Source organism: Triticum dicoccoides, chromosome 1A, assembly GCF_002162155.2.
Source record: "Triticum dicoccoides isolate Atlit2015 ecotype Zavitan chromosome 1A, WEW_v2.0, whole genome shotgun sequence".
Taxonomy (NCBI): domain Eukaryota; kingdom Viridiplantae; phylum Streptophyta; class Magnoliopsida; order Poales; family Poaceae; genus Triticum; species Triticum dicoccoides.
In genome coordinates this window covers 215,875,819-215,887,117 of record NC_041380.1, presented here as the reverse complement: position 1 = coordinate 215,887,117, position 11,299 = coordinate 215,875,819, and positions in this window count along the sequence as shown.

Here is an 11,299-nt window from a genome sequence, read left to right as displayed (position 1 = left end):
TTCACTTGCGTTGTTATCGCTCTTTTTGCCGAGGCGGGATTTTGAGCGGCGCCTATGCCGACGCTTTGCTTGCTTATCGAGGGAGCTATTCTTTGCTGCATCCTGCCGTTCTTCATCATTGTTTTCTTTGGGTGTATCCACCATGTATATGTCATGTGGTGAAGTGGCTGTCCAGCGCCCTGTGGGCACTGGTTCTTATTCCTCTCCTGCATCGTCGCCCATGCCGTCGATGTCTTCAGAGTCAAAATCGAGCATGTCGGTTAAATCGTCGACAGAGGCTACTAAGTGGGTGGTGGGTGGGCAGCGAATTTCCTCGTCGTCCGCATCCCATTCTACCCGGACATAGTTCGGCAAAGGATCTCCTGACAAGGAGAGAGATCTTAATGAATTTAGCACGTCACCGAAAGGTGAGTGCTAACAGATATCCGCGGAGGTGAAATCCATGATCGGCGCACAATCGGATTTGATAGGCACAGACGCAAGCGGCTCGGAGTCTGTGGCCGGAGGCGAATCCAATGGTTCGGCAACACGGCTCTTGTGAGGGGTGAAGTCAGTATCCGGCTCCATCGCCACTGAGAGTGTGGCCTCCATGGCGGGGTCTATCCCCCCGTCCTCGGATGGCGTGATTTGCTCCGGATTGAGGCCCAGAGTAGTTGTAGGTGTGATCTCCTGAACACTGTCCGACGGCAAAGTTACGTCATGCTCGCCGTGATTGTGCGACGCACCTGACATAGGATCGAATCTGTCGAAGATCAAGTCTCCGCCGATGTCGGCAGTGTAGTTTAAGTTTCCAAACCTGACCTGATGGCCAGGGGCGTAGCTCTCGATCTGCTCTAGATGGCCAAGCGAGTTGACCCGCAGTGCGAAGCCGCCGAATACGAAAATCTGTCCGGGGAGGAAAACCTTACCCTGGACGGCATCATTACCGATGATCGAAGGAGCCATCAAGCCTTACGGTGACGGCACAGTGGAACTCTCAATCGAAGCAGCAATGTTGGTGTCAAAACCGGTGGATCTCGGGTAGGGGGTCCCTAACTGTGCGTCTAAGGCAGATGGTAATAGGAGGCGGGGGACACGGTGTTTACCCAGGTTCGGGCCCTCTCGATGGAGGTAATACCCTACTTCCTGCTTGATAGATCTTGATGATATGAGTATTACAAGAGTTGATCTACCACGAGATCGTAGAGGCTAAACCCTAGAAGCTAGCCTATGGTACGATTGTTGTTGTCCTACGGACTAAACCCTCCGGTTTATATAGACACCGGAGGGGGCTTGGGTTACACAGAGTCAGTTACAAGGAAGAAGATCTACATATCCGTATTGCCAAGCTTGCCTTCCACGCCAAGGAGAGTCCAATCCGGGCACGGGACAAAGTCTTCAATCTTGTATCTTCATAGTCCAACAGTCCGGCCAAAGGATATAGTCCGGCTGTCCGGAGACCCCCTAATCCAGGACTCCCTCACACTGTATACATACGAAAGTTACACAATGAACATTATAAATTTCTAGCTATGAACTTGCATACATTTGAATTCAACTTTAGGTGGTTTAAAAAATTCTAGTTCAACATGAAGTCCATTCAATTATTTGAATTTGATATCATGGCATTTGTAAATCATACCTAAATTACGGGGGCACCAATCTTTGCTATGCTTTTGAACATAATAACATATATAGTTGTGTACAAAATAGATTCAAATTTAGCTCCTCCATTCCAAAATAATCGTAGTTATAGGATTTTCAAGTGTCAAAATTTCAAAAAGAAGCGAATAATTTAATGAGGTTTTCAAACATACAAGCTCAAATTTAACGTTATCTATTTAGGTCAATCTTCAAAGTTCAAGATTACTCTAAACGCGAATGCTTATGTTTCAAAATTTCGAACGAAGCGCCAAAAGAGACTCTACTCGCCCGAAACCACGTGATACCAATGTTTGGTAGTAGAAGGAAATTACTTTTATAAATCCAACCCGTGAAACCTACCGGCCCGACATCCAAAGGTCTAAACCGGGGTAGGTTTGTAGCTTCATCTAGATGCCACACAACCACCTCCGAAAAACATTCATACACAATGACCGCCCACTATTTGGGACATCTGGGATTACCATCCTACCCCCGACCTGCAGTAGGCCAGAAATTTGAGAGGGGGCAAAGTTTGTACTTCCCCCAAATTTCAAACAAGCGCGTCCCATCTGTTCAAAAAAGCCAAAAACAAGTGTGTCCCAGACTGAAACTACCTCTCCATGGGCGCCCCGCCCCCCGTCCGATTCCCCATTCATACTCCATGGGCGCAAAAACTACCTCTCCACCAGCCGCAAAACCCCGGCGTCCTCCGTCCGCCACCCCATCCCACCCATCAACCGCCTCCCTCCTCCATCACGTCGGAGCCGATACCCCAACGTCGTCGTCCACCGCAACCTCAACCGCAACGCCCTCCAAGGCTAGTAGTTGAAGTCGAGGCTGAGCTGTCCATACCCGAGCCAGTTCAACCACGCCGTCCTGCGCCTCACCATTGCCGCTCCAACTTCGCCACCGTTCACTGCACTGGAGCTGTTCCTGGTACGGCGTCCTTCGCCGCCTCAGATCTGCTTCCCCTCCGCCAACATATGGCCACGACAACACAGTCAACAATTTGGCCATGGGTTCATCCAAGGCTGCACCCTCCTCGAAAACATCGGTTCCCCCGACAAAAAGAAGAAAATTGCCGCGACATATGGAGGACACAAGACTGGCAACCGGAAATGTTACTCCTCTTCCCTTATTCGTGCAAATCTTACGTGTCTGCTTGCACGGTATTCATCTCACAGAAGACACTAGTTGACCGCTTCTTCTTGATACTAAATGTTCCTAGTAACTCACGATGCACAAGGTTACTCCTCATATACTATTTCACCTTAGCTAGAGGTCCATCGCCCCCCCTTGATTTCAATTCCTAGTCAGTTGATTCCCAATTAACGGAAGCATTTGTCACAACCCTAGAATTTGCTTGCCATTAGTTTCCTTAAAGCATCCATGCATCATGTTTATCTTTCAATTAAAGCTGAATGGGGATGACAAACCCTAGCACCAAAATTAAATCAAATAGGTTCAACTTAAAAACATTTTCAAGAACCCAGAATGCTCTTTAGAAAAGTTCATCATTTTTGAATTGGTCTAGAACCTCTGACAAAAATGGTGCACACCTTCCTAGGTCATTTATGGATTTTTGAATTAAATCATAAATATTTGCATTTGGACATTTAAATCCTATAAATAATTTTAAATTTCCAGATAATCTTGAAAGTATTTAAGGTTGTTGGAAAAAATCCAAACATATGCCACAATCATTTTCAAGATTTTTCAAAATGAATTAGTATTTTTGCTAATTCAAAACAGAATAAAAGTAATAGAAAAACTGAAACAGAAATAAGAGAGAGAGAGAGAAGAATAACCTGGCCCACCTACCTGTAGCCGGCCCAGCTCACTGGCCCAGCCCACCTGGCGCCTCCTGTCGCCTCCCTCCCTCCTCGCGCCAGTAGGCAGGGGCGCGTGCCCGGCGCGCGCAGCCACACGCCGGCCACCTCCACCCTGCCTGCGTGCTCCCTCGTCGCCCTGGACCTCCCTCACGATGCCATGCACCCCCTGGACCTCCCTCACTCTCTCCCGTGTTTCTCCCCCCTCCTCGGCTCTCTTCCGCGCCACACCCGAGCGCACCCGTCGCCGCCGTTCGCCATAGCGGCAGCCACTACCACCCCCGAGCCTCTCCGACGTGTCCATGAGCATCGCCATGCCTCCCTCGTCCTCTCTGTCCAGCCACGCTTCACCGGAAGCTCTGCATCGCCGTCCCGCCATCGTCTTCCTCCTCGGGCGGCCGGAGATCCCTCTCGCCGCCTCGCTCACTCCGTTGCTTCCTCGAGCACGCCGAGGCCACCGCTGCACTCGTCGTGAGCCCCTGCTTCGAACCCCTCTTCTATCCCACACGTTCGCACCCTCTAGGCCGTAGTTCCACCATGGCCGAAGCTCTCCTCCACTCGAGCTTGTCGACGGCATCGCTCCGGTGACCATTTGGTCATCTCGTGCTGCGTAACATGTTTGCCGCCCCGCACTGAGCCTCACCAGTGCCTCCCCTTGCCTGCTTGCACCCTGCAGCGCCACCCGCGCACATCACCGATCTCCGGCCGCCGCTAACCTCGCTGCCATCGTTGCAACAGGCCATCCCCGACGGCCCCACGGCCTCCCCTAGACGCGCACGGGCCTGGGCTTCCTCCTGGTGTCCTCGCCTGCCATCCCCGTGGCCTGCCGTGCGGGCTCCGCCGTGACTTGAGGTCGTCGGCGACTAATCGCCGGCAGTGCTGACATGGCAAGTCATTAGCCACTAATGACGCTCTAACTAACCCCTGGAGCCACTGCCACTGCCATGTGGGCTCCTGTATCTCTTTAGGTTTGTAACGCCCCAAGACCGGAGTTGCAGATGCCTTCCAGGGTTTCTGGGTTTCGTCGTGTGATTTGTTTGGTTCATTGCATTCATCATTGCATCTGGTGCATTGCATCATGTCATCATGCCATCATGTCATTTAATTTTTCTTAACTCAACTAAACAAATGGCATGGATCTTTGATCCATTTAAACCGAGGGAATTCACATGGTGATTCTCTTTATAACATATCCTCCCGATATTAGGGAGCTATATTAAATATCCTATTAACTTGGAATCACCCATCACACAATTGCATTACTCTTCAACTCTTCTTGTATCTGACTTAACCTCATATATTTTCCTTGTCATCTCTCTCTCAAGCCACACCCATGCATCATCCTCTCACTTCCTTTTTTTTCATGTCTTTGCAAGCTTCCTTATTCCTCCTCCATTAATGTTCAACTTTTCCCTATAAATCTTGCCTTTTTCCTACACCCTCTCTGTTAGATTTCATCCCATTCGAAGTTGTTTTGGTTAGGTTCAAAAATGATTGAAGTTTGAGAATAATTCAAACTCTAATTATTTTTCTACCTTCTAAAAATGCCAGAGCAATTTATTCAAACCCTACATAAATCCAGGGTTCTAGATATATTTTTATATATCTCATATTCCTAACCGAAAACCCCTGGATTTTCCCCTTTTGTTGGTTGTTTAATTATATAAACAATAAATTTAAGAAAGGGAAGATTTTGGAAAGGAGAGGGAGCCCAGCAGCCGCACCAGTTGGCCAAGGCCCAGCTGGCGCTCTTCCCACTGGGCCGGCTCCAAGGCCCAGCCGCCCCCACCAGTTCCATAACCCTAGCCCAGCATCTCCCCTCGCTACCCTCTCCCGATCGCATCCCCTCCTCGTTTCCTGCCGCCGCCAGACTCTCTCATCCTTCTCTCGATCGCATCGAGCCACGAGAGACCTGTGCTCGATCCTTTTTCTCTCGCTTGCTGCCATCCTGCTCAACCCCCTCATCTCCCTCGACCCCTTCTCCTTCCCGAGGTCGCCGCCGGCTTCCCAAAGCTCTCCTCTCAGCCAGCCTCCTTCCTCCATGGCGCCTCCTCGTGCCCGAAGCCCGTGGCCCAGCGCCCGCACGTCGCCCCGTCGAGCTCCGTCCATCCCTTCTTCTTCTCGGGCTCGTCTCCAGTGCCGCTTCGCCAGGGACGCTGAGCGCCACCGCGCAACCCCGCCGGCGAGCCTCTGCTCCTCCCCTGCCTCGGGCCATGGTGCGACGACCACGCCGGCAGGACTCCCCTCCGTCGCCCGAAGCACTCCCGCGCGCTAGTGGAGGCCAACCTCCGGAGACTCAGCTGCTGCACCTCCGGAGACTGCCGTCCAGGACGACCCGTTTCCTCCTGTGAGCTCTTGAGGTACCAGCCTCAGGAACTGCTAATCTGCATCGCTCCTCACCCGTCCGTCCCCGCGCTTCACGCCGAGCTGCCTTGCCTTGTTCGACCACCAGAACCGTGCCAAATTGTTGCCTCTTTGCATCTGCGCTGTGTTGCCGTGGATGCATGCTACCATGGAATCAATCCCAAGCGTCAAGTACCAGGACACTGCGAAACCTGAATCGCCAGGGCCGGACCCGTCAATTACCCCTTCGGATTCGTCAAGACCCTCATGTACAGCTACACCCGATGATGTGACAAGTACCCCGACAACGTGTACATCTACGCCGCCAAGCCCGGACCGACAAGTACCCCGACGTCGCGTGTACCACTACTTCCTCTACCGTTGCGAGAACGTCTACTTCCACTATGTCCCATCGAACTCGAACCGTATCGTTTGCTCACTTCGAAGGTATAACCGCCGGAATGATGCCCGTGAATGAATGCATGTTGTATGAGATGCACCCTTGTTCGAGAACATTGCCCCTCTTTTGCCTTGCCACCGACATGTGGGAACTCGGTATCCGAGAGAACCCCACCTTCTATCACTTGTCACGCTCATGCCGCACTTTCGTTTGCACCGGGATCTCAATCGAGTTACTGGAACCGATTTGTTGTCGTGGCATCATTTTCGGATTCGTTGCCGTGGCACCCCTTTTCTTTCCACCACGGTGACAAATGCTTCATAATGCTCTTGTCAACTTTTAATAAAAAAATTGCATAAACTTGCACATGTCATTCCCATCATGATAATACCATCTAAATGTTTAAAAATTGTTGTTGCACCAAATTGATAATTGCATATGGGGATTTACCGAATTTGTTGTTTGTTATTTCCGGCCTCATTTAAACTTGCCTAAATGTTTAGTTTACTTATGCCTCACCTCTTGCCATGTTAACCAACATTTAAATTGTTGAGTATCTAACCGAGAGAGAACTAAATATTTGATGTGGTGTGTCGTCAATATGCAACTCGTTGCATATTGAGCTCCACTTAACTTGTAGAGTTGTTTGTGCTTTTTGCCATGCCATGAATATTTAAACCGGACATGCATCATTCTTGGTTGTGCATCATGCCATGTTTATGTGATGGTTGTTTACCATGTTGTTTGCTTCTTTCCGGTGTTGCTTCTTCGGGTTGGTTCCGATAACGTCGCGTTTGTGAGGAACCGTCCGACTACGTCCGTTTATCTTCTTCATGGACTCGTTCTTCTTCCTTGCGGGATTTCAGACAAGATGATCATACCCTCGAAATCACTTCTATCTTTGCTTGCTAGTTGCTTGCTCTTTTGCTTTGCCTATGCTACGATACCTACCACTTGCTTACCATGCCTCCTATATTGTTGAACCAAGCCCCTGACCCACCTTGTCCTAGCAAACCGTTGATTGGCTATGTTACCACTTTGCTCAGCCCCTCTTATAGCGTTGTTAGTTGCAAGTGAAGATTGAAGTTTGTTCCTTGTTGGAACATGGAGATGTGTTCCTTGTTGGAACATGTTTACTTGTTGGGATATAACAATATATCTTATTTAATTAATGCACCTATATACTTAGTAAAGGGTGGAAGGCTCGGCCTTATGCCTGGTGTTTTGTTCCACTCTTGCCGCCCTAGTTTCCGTCATATCGGTTTTATGTTCCTGGATTTTGCGTTCCTTACGCGGTTGGGTAATAATGGGAACCCCTTGACAGTTCGCCTTGAGTAAAACTCTTCCAGCAATGCCCAACATTGGTTTTACCATTCGCCACCCAGCCTCTTCTTTTCCCTTGGGGGTCGCGCGCCCAAGGTTCATCATTATTTTAAACCCCCGGGCCAGTGCTCCTCTGAGTGTTGGTCCAACTTGTCAGCTGCCGGTGGCCACCAGGGGCAACTCTGGGCTGGCCTACCGGAAGTTTAGACAATCCGGTGTGCCCTGAGAAAGAGATATGTGCAGCTCCTATCGGGATTTGTCGGCACATTCGGGCGGTGTTGCTGGTTTAGTTTTACCTTGCCGAAATGTCTTGTAACCAGGATTTCGTGTAACACCCTCGATGCGACTATAGCTCCCACGTGTCGAGGCACGACTTAGAGACATAATCACATTGAAGGCATATGTCGCAAGTTAGGCAATCTTCACAAACATCCCATGTAATATATTAATAACAGGGGAGATAACATAGTTGGCTTACACTCTCCACGTCAACCAAGTGCATAAATAACATTACATCATCCAAACACTCATGGCCCGACTACGGCGCCAAAATAAAAGAGAACCCAACATGCGACAACGGTCCCGTTCACCCCCAACTGGGCACCACTACTGATCATCGGGAAAGGAAACATAGTAATGTTGTGAGTCCTCGTCGAACTCCCACTTGAGCTCATACGTGTCTCCTGGAGCGGAATCATCAGGCCCTACATCTAGTGTAATTGTAATCCGTGAGCCACAGGGACTCAGCAATCTCGCACCCTCGCGATCAAGACTATATAAGCTTATAGGTAAGGCAAGGTAAAATATGAGTGGAGCTGCAGCAAGCGACTAGCAAGTATGGTGGCTAACTTATTCGCAAAAGAGAGCGAGAAGAGGAGGCAAAGCACGAGCGAGAAACTAGAGAGCAACCTACGCAAACATTACTCCAACACCGTGTCCACTTCCCGGACTCCGCCGAGAAGAGGCCATCACGGTAACACACTCAGTTGATTCATTTTAATTAATTAAGGTTCAAGTTATCTACAATCGGACATTAACAAATTCCCATCTGCCCATAACCACGGGCACGACTTTCGAAAGTTCAAATCCCTGCAGGGGAGTCCCAAGCAACGAAGGAATAGACCTCCTCCCAAGATGTTCCGATTAGACTCGGTATCTCGGTTACTCAAGACACTTCGGCAGGTTAAAACAAATCCAGCAACACCGCCCGAATGTGCCGACAAATCCCGATAGGAGCTGCACATATCTCTTTCTCAGGGCACACTCAGATGAACACTACGTACAACTAAAACCAACCCACAAGTTTCCCTGAGGTGGCGCTGCAAGTGGCTCTATTTGGACCAACACTCAGAGGAGCACTGGCCCGGGGGGGTTTAAAATAAGATGACCCTCGGGCTCCGGAAACCCAAGGGAAAAAGAGGCTAGGTGGAAAATGGTAAGACCAATGTTGGGCATTGCTGGAAAAATCTTTAATCAAGGCGAAATATCAAGGGGTTCCCATTATAACCCAACCGCGTAAGGAACGCAAAATCCGGGAACATAACACCGATATGACGGAAACTAGGGCGGCAAGAGTGGAACAAAACACTAGGCGAGAGGCCGAGCCTTCCACCCTTTACCAAGTATATAGATGCATTAAGATAACAACATAATATAATGATATCCCAATAAGTAAAATAAATGTTCCAACAAGGAACGGCCTCCAATCTTCACCTGCAACTAGCAACGCTATAAGAGGGGCTGAGCAAAGCGGTAACATAGCCAATCAACGGTTTGCTAGGACATGGTGGGTTAGAGGTTTGACATGGCAATTTGGGAGGCTTGAAAACAAGTGGTAGGCATCGTAGCAATGGCATAGCAAAAGACCGAGCAAACTAGCATAGCAAAGATAGTAGTGATTTTGAGGGTATGATCATCTTGCCTGCGAAGTTGTCAGAGTTGACTGGATCCTTGAAAGCAAACTCAACGGGATCCTCATTAGCGAACTCGTCTCCCGGCTCTACCCAAACAAGACAAACAAGCAACAAGGATACAATCAACCACGTGCAAACTCAAACAACACGATGCAAAGATGATATGCTATGCGGGATGCGATGCGGGATGCAAAATGCAAGATATGACAGGAAATGCATGAACCTGGCCTCAACATGGGAATCCAAGTGTGCCACTGGAAAGATGAGATGAAATCGCTTGAAAACGATAGAAAGAACGTCGGAATCGGAGTTACGGTATGGAAATGGCAAGCGATTCAAAAATGACACTGGTCTACGATTTACAGCAAGTAGGCATCTAAATGCAATGAGATGAACATGCTACATCACCCAAACATGACAAAAAAATACATGGCAGGGATGCACACAAGATTCTTAACAAAAGTCTAGCACTGAGCTACGGCCAATTCATCCATTAACAGGTTCAAACAAGCATGGCAAAAATGCATCTGGCAACAGATCTCAGACTTAGTGAAATTAACACTTGTCTGGAATTTCAGATCAGGTAGCCCTCTTCGGAGCAACAAAACTACATGCTACAGGACCTGAACATGGCAAAGTAAAACATGGCATGGAGCTACTCAAAGAGCTTAACAAAAATCCCTTAGTGACCTTGAGCCAAAAGGGAGCAGAAAATACAATTGCAAGCATGTGAACATAGCAAAAACATAATCGGTTTTCAGACTTAGTGAAAAACAGACACATGCTGAAATATAACTCAAGTAGGCATGTTTACGAGCTCGATGCACTCACTACGGTGCAAGTCATGGCAAGACAAGCATACATCCATCAAGAAGGCACAAAATACAAGCTAGACATGGCAAGAACAATAGCATAGCATGCATGGATCAACTACAACATCATCGGCACAATTGCAAACAAGTTGACAATCTGCCAAGATTCACAAAGTAGCAAACGTAGAGCTCGATTGACTCAAGCTAGGATGCTCCATAAATGCAAACAAAGACATGGATGGATAGAGCACTACAATATTAACAAAACATCCTTACTGATCATCCTCAAAAGAGGCACGGATCACTAGGAAACAACATGAACATATGGCATCATGAGATAAATAGCTCCAGGACTTAGTGAAATTACTAAGTCTCTGAAAACAGAATTAGCAAGTGCACCACTTTGCAAGCTTGCACTAGACACCACACACATCACAAAAATACATGGGTTGCACCTATGGAGAGATGACAAATCCCTAAACAAAACACATGTAGAGCATCAGGGCATATCATGCACACATTAATCATGGCAAAAATGACAAAAGTGCTAAACGGAGTAGCAGATCTGACAATTAACTCAAGTAGCCCTCTTCTAACAGCATTTTGGTCATCAAGATGAACCCAAATGAAAATTATACAATGTAATGAAATGATGTACTCTTTGAGATGAACATTTTGATATTTTATATGCATAAATCGGATCTACGGATGCAAAGTTACGGAGCAGTGAACATGAGTACTTGAACTGAAAATTTCGGGACTTAGAGAAAAAAACGACCTACAGTTTCACTGTGCACAGATCTGGGATCCGGGCACGCATTACGAAGTTCGCCAGAATTACTGTTCACGCCGGAGAAGAAGACGACGGCGGCCGGTGCGGCGAGGAGACGGCGAGGAGGTGGCGGGCGCGGTGGACGAGGTGCGGCGACGCGCCGGCGTCGAGGCGGCGGGGCGGAGCGGCCGGCCGGCGTCGGGGCGAAGGGCGCCGGCGAGGGGCGCGGGCGGCGCTGCCCGGGGGAAGGCGCGGGGCGCACGTGGGCCGGGAGGGCCCGTCCC